The sequence below is a fragment of the Tenrec ecaudatus genome, chromosome 2, assembly GCF_050624435.1.
Source record: "Tenrec ecaudatus isolate mTenEca1 chromosome 2, mTenEca1.hap1, whole genome shotgun sequence".
Classification (NCBI taxonomy): domain Eukaryota; kingdom Metazoa; phylum Chordata; class Mammalia; order Afrosoricida; family Tenrecidae; genus Tenrec; species Tenrec ecaudatus.
The window spans coordinates 130,543,869-130,551,352 of NC_134531.1; the positions used below are offsets into that span (position 1 = coordinate 130,543,869).

At 36.2% G+C, this 7,484-nt stretch overlaps 1 pseudogene; it reads right to left on the bottom strand.

The window, feature by feature from the left end:
* Positions 1-2,691: 2,691 nt before the first annotated feature.
* On the bottom strand, positions 2,692-3,052 carry LOC142440961 (glutathione S-transferase 3, mitochondrial pseudogene; annotated as a pseudogene).
* Positions 3,053-7,484: the final 4,432 nt, after the last annotated feature.

The following is a 7,484-nucleotide window of genomic DNA, read 5'->3' on the forward strand; positions in this document are numbered from 1 at the left end:
ATAAACAGACATAGCAAAGACATATACCATCCATCAATTGCTTTAAACCTCATGTTTAAAGGAGTTTTTGAGGAGTATGTTTTTTTTCCTAATTATATTATCTGCTCATTATTATATATTTTACAAGGTAAAATTCACCTGCTTCCACTGCTGGGCACAAGTAGATAATGTTACCACGTAACAGGTAAATATGTTGGGCATTTGACAGTAATAGAATAGAGTGGGAACTGAAAGAAAGTAAATGTTGATAATCATTGATAACATATAACAGATATACCCAAAAAGAAGGTGCAAAGAAGGTTGAAGAGCTTTTGGTTTAGGGTTCTTTTTTTTTTTTTGATGGGGTGAGGGGAGGTTAAGATAAAGAAAAGGAAGGAAATAAATGTTCTGAGCTGTTTTGCTTACAAAAAAGAAAAGAATCAATTCAACATCTGAATGTGAAACGCAGTTTCCCAGTTGTTACAGTAAATATATGCAAGGCAAATCATAGAACCACTAATTAGGTTTGAATCACTCAAGTGTACATTTGCTGTGACAACAGTTTTCCCTTTACAGATCATCCCTCTATTTATAAAAGAGCTGAAAATTAACATTTCCTGCTTTTGTCAAACCGAAGCATCTTTCAATAGATCTCTGCAAACATCTGAAGGATTCTTGCATCCTGAGATCATCTGGCCATTATGTTTTCAAGAGCTGTTTCTCTTCATGAGCTGGGGGAAACACACAGAATAAGTGATTGCAGATTCTTTATAAAATAGCAACTGCAAAAAAACAAAAGTACCTGATGGCGAAGGGCTCCTGGGTTATCCTTCAAGGCAGATGGGAATCAACCTAAATTGACAGTGGAGGCTTTCATTCTGTTTTGCACATGACTAACCATGAGCCCCAGAGAAATAAAAGGCAAGACGTATAACTGTGTTTTTAATACAGTAGTTATTTGTCAATCCGTATTTAAATGGGTATTTTTCCCAATTGAAATTACAAGCGGCCTTCAAAAAGTTCATGGAAAAATTCCATAATCATTCCACTTTTCCATAATCTGCTTGAAGCCTCCTTTCATGCATAGTTCCATAAGGGAGTCATTGAAGCGCACGTGTTGCCCAGCCATCAACAAGAGCCTAACATCCACTATGTTCACAGTATTCATTTCAAAGGGGATCATTTTCTGAATTAAATTTTGTATAATATCCTTTAGTCAATGTCAATGATACTATGATATATCCTAATAGAAATGAGAGAGGATTTCTCTCCATGGATTCTTAACTGAGAATGCTAAAGGGGGAGGGAGGAAAAAGTCGACCTCTTTTGGAATTCCTGGGTTCAGTTGGTTAAAAAGCTCAGCTGTTCCGTAGATGCCCAAGGGAAAGGTTGGCAATGTACTTCCAAAACTCAGTCGTTGAAAGCCTTTGAACTGATTTCTATTCTGATCCACGTGGGCTCACCGAGAATCAAAGTCAACTCCACAGCAACTGTTTGGTTGGTTAAGCTAGAAACTGATGTTCTTCCTCGAATTCTCTATGCAATCAAAGTTCTCTCAGACTTTAAAGTCCACTGCAAGTTAAGGAACAGCATCATAAGGTCTGCAGTGTAGGCCAGGCCCTTTTGTTTCGTCATAGTACTTTTCCCGTTTTCCCAGTGGGGGACACAGAAAACAAGGTTAATGTAAACCGTGCTTCATCTAGAAAATTATTTCTGCTTATATTTCTGAGAACGTCCTTGTCATCATCATCTTGTTCATTTCTTCCATTCCACATTCTCTTTTCTCTTTATTCTTCAATTTTTCCACAGTTCCTTTTGCTACCCACAAGCTTGCAGTGATTAATTGATAAGTGATCACATTGAGTGTTCCATTAAGTACAAAGATAGCCGATTTTCTGCCATACATTATTCTGAAACTAATTTATAATTAGCACAATCTAAGTTTGTTTTTTAATTAGTCACTCTCTTTTGAATCTCATTGTTGTAATAATTTCATCATTCCAAGATTATTTTAGCTTCTACAACACCCTTTGTGTCTATTACCACCAAGCCTGTGATATTCCATATGCACGGAACATCCTTTTACATTGATCTTCATCTTCTACTGCCCAATAATACTCATTCTTCAAAGACTTTATCCTTTTCTTGGTTTTGTCCCCTAAGAGTTTATTTCAAATAATAGCATCTTTCTTGGTTATAAAAAAATTCTCTAACTGTAAAGTTTGACCTCCATGATTACATTCTAAAGACATGTAGGCAGAAAAGTGAACAGGCAACATGATGAACAACTAGCTAGCATATAGTCCTGGTAGTGCAATGGCTAAACACATGCCTGATGAAACGTCAGCGGTTTAAATCCACTCAGTCTCTCATTGGAGATCAGACCCGATTATGTGTTCTTATAAATATCACAGCCCAGAAGACCCTAAGAGAAGCTTTATCTGGTCAGAAACTCACTATCAATCAGGATTAACTCAATAGTGCACCAAACCACCATGGAGTTAACCAAGTCAACTAACCCAGCTTCACTTACCAGTAAGGTGTTTGATGTCTTAACTAAAACTCTCACCATCAAAAATCTTCCTCATTAGTAAATTTTTTTAGGTATTAGGCTAATATCACTTAGGTTTTATTACATTTAGGAGGAAAAGGGCCTGTAAATTAAGGAAAGTCATTCAAGAAGAATGAGAGTTTTTAAACCCTTAAAATTTTTCAGTGGTAGCATTTTGACCCAGAGCCCAAGCCAGCTTTCACCCATCTGAGATGCTGGAAAGCAGAGCACACAGTTGTGTCCATCAAGAGAATCCAAGCCAAGGTCAAACCAGAAAATTTACTAGGTGGTAAACACCTTCAACAGCTAGTAAAAAGGGAGGATACACTTCCGACCTGTTCTGATGGGCTCGCTGGATGCAGTTGAAGAGGTGCCTATTTTCTGGGTCCATGCTATCCATGATCATATACTTCACCTTGCACGTCTTGCAAGCTTGGCAACATCGATTGCTAGATGAGCTACCATTATGAAGCTGGAAGCACCAGTAGAAACCATGAAACCTCATTCTTTCAGGACAGCCATTTCGGCTCTGGGTCAGTTTTACTCTTCTGCTCTATTGAAGGCACACTTGTATTTGTAACTGAGCGATTGGTTAATATTCACTGCTGCTTCGTATATTGAAACTGACTTCCTTTTTTATTCTTCATATTGTATATAAAAGAATACGTGATGTCAAAACTAATATAATGCAAAGAAAACTTAGAGATAAATTTAAAAACAATTAGGTAGAAGAAAATTGATACAAATTATATTCAAGTTCTACTACCTGTGTCACTTCAATAATAAGAACTTGATTTCCATCCAAATACAACAGATATCTGAAGAGTTTCTCCATTGAGTTCCATGCCAACCAGAAGATGAAAAACAGTAATATATAGCAGAGTATTAGAAAAGTCTGTCTAAATATAAAATACCATTAGCAATTCAAATAAAAAGATGTCACTCAGTAAACCAATTAGGGTACTTAAAAAAAAGTTGGATTTATGTTAAGTCTCAGAAGAGAGGAGTTAATATGAAACTCAACTGTCTATAACTTTGACAGGTTCTATTAGGAAGAAGTCTATGGCCAGCTGGTCTCCATCTCCTTAGGGGAAACAGAAGAATGGCAGGGAATTCCAGAGTGAAATGCAAGCGAAGAGTTGTGGTGGACGTCAGGAATACTTCCCTGTAAGAACGCTTCTAAACACTGGAAAGGCTTTCAAGAAGGCAGACAAACTGCCTCAGGAGAAATTATTCTCAGTGACGTTCAATATCAATCATTACTTAGAACTTTAAGTCCCAGCATTGCTAATAAAGAAGCTGTTTGTATTGGAAGATTCTTGTTTGATCAAAGCCAAAGAAGAATAAGAATGAAATTTTAAGAATCCAGAAAAACAAAGTGAGGAGTTTACCATGGAAAAAACAGTTGTTGTTGACGAGTTATGACTCAAGGAGTGACTATCTAAGATGCAGTTTTATTCATCTTTGTTCACTAAGAAAAAGAAGAGAGGGAAATTCAAGAAGGAGGAGGAAGCAGACTACAGGGATTAATCATCTCCATGAACTACTTGCATCCTCTACCTTAAAAAAGAAGAAAGATACCGGTGGTTCGCTCTCGCTACTGAGTGCTCTAGTAGAGAACATGCATGTTACATGTATCCTACAGGCAGGGAGCCAACTGTAGGCCACAGCTTCAAACTCTTAGAGAACACAGGTTGGGGTAATTCCCTGGGTTTTTGTTCCGATTTACTCTTTAAACCTTGAATCAAAACTATCCCTGAAATCACCTTTAAATTAAGTAATAGCTTAACTTAAAATGTAAATATTGGGGCCCTTGAGTATTGTACTTTTTAACACATTATGTATATAAGACCAAAGGCACATAGCTAGTCTAACGCATAGACAGGAAGGTGGAAGGACAGGGAATCTACGTCCATGATAGTGAATCGACTAGAGCAAAAATAACAGAAATGCCAGCAGTGTAAATGTTCCTGACCATTAGGTCCATAATCTATTGAATTAAAACAAGTTATGCTATGTAGATTTTCACCAAAATAAATCTTATTTTCTAATAAATAAGAAGAATTAAGCACCTAGTACCAACTGCATCTGATTTTAGAACTCTAGGACTTCACATTTCATTTAAGGGCTCTGAGTCGCATTTGTTCCTTGAAAGCCAATCTACGAAATGGTCCTCTGTCTGGCAAGGTGTTTTGGTTGGTTAGTTTTAGCTAATGTTTCAAATAAATTAACATAAGCACAACCAATCTCTGAGGGTTTGTTTGTATTTTATCATACAGATTTGAAAAAGGAAAGTTTCAAACTGAAGGAAAAAAATAGATTACTCTAAAGAAAATTGTTGTTAGCTGTGATCTTCTCAAGCCTTATCTCATGGAAATTTTATGCACAACTGAACATACGCTGCCCTGTCCTGCTGCATAGCAACACAGAAGTCCAACACAGAAGCGTACTCAAAACAGTACAGGTTCACATAATACAGGCTATTTCCAGGAGGGTCATATATCCACAAAGGCAGTGTGAACATTTGAAGAAGATAAATCAACTTTTTTCTCCAGATTCTATGTCTGTAACTTTCTTATTCAAATACTTCACTTTTTAAGTAAGTTTGCCTAAATAACGCCACTAATTCCTTTGAGAACTAGTTATTGTACTTGGAGGTACTGTTAGGAAAACTTGAGGTAGTGAACTACACAAAAGAGCAATTTTATGCTGATCTCACTTAAGGAATTCATCACATTAACTTGTTGTATGGTGGAGGAGAGGAAGAAGAGGAAGGTGAAAAAGAACAAAGGAAAGAGGATGAAGAGAAGAAGGAAATAAGAAGGAAAAGGAAAGGAGAGAAGCTAAAGGTATTTAAAACAAATGGTCGGTGATGCTGCTGTCCATTGGCAGAATCTTATTTTAGCATGGGTTCAATGGCTGTGTGTGTATGTGGTGTACACACACTCAGAAAGGAGAAAAAAAGGGTTTTCAGCAACTCTGTTAAACACATAAACTTACACAAGCATATTCAACTTCAACATAAGATTAACTCTCTTCATGATAATCTTCTAGACAACTAGTATAAAATATAAATATAAGGGAATATATGAAAGTAAAATAATTGTGTAAAATTGAGGTTGGGAATTTAATAGAGTATTTGCCTATGTATTTCAATTAGATTGAATATAAAAGTGAAAAGCATTTAAAATGTGTCTTAAGGGTTAAATTTCTATCATATACGAATATTCAAAAGAGGGTTATGATTACCTGAAACAGAAGAAGACAACAGGGGCTACTTTAAAACGCACCTTGGCATTCCGGTTGTGAAACCCCTTGGCATGCTGTTTAAATCTAACAACAAGCTCTCCAGCACGGTGAGGCAAAGTAACGCTCTTTATAACATTTTTCGCTATTTTGATTTAGTAAATACTCTGAGCATGGTCAGACTCATACTACTGATGCCTAAGAACCAGTGTGCTTCACCGCACAAAACACCTCTTACGGGTCACTTCTGATGGGTCTATTGGAGCCCATTTCAACATTCCGCAGTTTCTCCCCTTTACAGGAAAGATGCTTATCATCCATTACTATCATTTTGCCTATGCTACTGACAATTCCGTTCCACCTTGATCACCAGGAAAAGTTCCAGCTTGGATGGACCGCCTAATTCACTGAAAAAGACTTGTGCATTACAAATGAAGCAAATTATGTTATTCTATTGAACAAATAGTAAAAAATACGAGATATCAGACACTCCAGATTCAAGTTCTGTTGCTCTTGAAAGAAGTATTAACTTGACCTGCTACTTAACCTCTAAACTGATTTCCCCACATCACTAAATTGAACATAAACACCAGAGTGAGCTTGCTTCTTACTCTGCATAAATGTAAAAGTAAACAATCCTTACAAAGGATATCTGGTATTAAATATGTCCATGGGACCCACAAATAAACTCCAATGCCTTCAGCTCTGTCATCCTTTGAGAAGAAAAAAGATGTATTTACAATTACAAACATCCAAAGTAATATTCTCTTTCATTTAAAAATGAAATTCCGTTTCTGGAGTTATTTATAGGAGCACTTTAATTTTATTTTCCAAAGTGAACAAGTGCATTTAATTTAAAATTAATAAGACCATTATTGTGTATTCATTAAAAATTCATGTGATTATTGGAAACATTTTAAAAGTATGCAATGGACTCATATAGAAGAGACAGTAATTAAGCCTTAATAAATGGAATTTGAAAGAATCACTCATAAAAATATACTATTAAATGTGAAGCATGTTAATTTATAATCTACCTATAATTTCTATTTACTGCAAACAAAGTAAGAAATTATATGTTTTGTGAACATATAAGTTTTATGTAATTCATTTTAGGAATGCCTGGTGAAGGACAGTCTTCTCGTCAGAGACAACCCTCCCTGCCAAGAAGTTGTAATGCAATCAGGAGATTCTGCTGATGTTATTCTCTATGCCCTCGCCTTATTTCCCAATAATCAGGTCATTATTTAATAATGTCAAGTGAGTCTCCTCTTTCTCCCTGCAAACACTGATGCTAAATGGCAGGTTTGTTCGTGTCTTGTCACAAAGGGCACTGTGTAATTGGCATCGCTAATAACAGCTAGATGATTTAATTTGGTCTTCAGGTAATTTGCCCGTTTTTCTTTCCCCCGACCCAACCACCCCTTAATATGTGACAGTGCAAAGGAAATGGAAATATTTAATCCCATTTCTTAAAAACACTTGGACACTCCAATAGCTAAACTATTAGCCCATAAAAATACCAGGAGTTTCTTGTGTATAACTTTATCCCCAACAGTTAGCACTGCACCTTCAGCACACCTGGGGCAGATTAAGTAAAAGCTTTTCGAGTGAATGGATAAACAAAAGAATGAGGAAATGAATGAATACAGAAAATTTTATAAAATTGCCTACAGGAATTATTAAGCTTGTTCCTCGCTGATTTTAC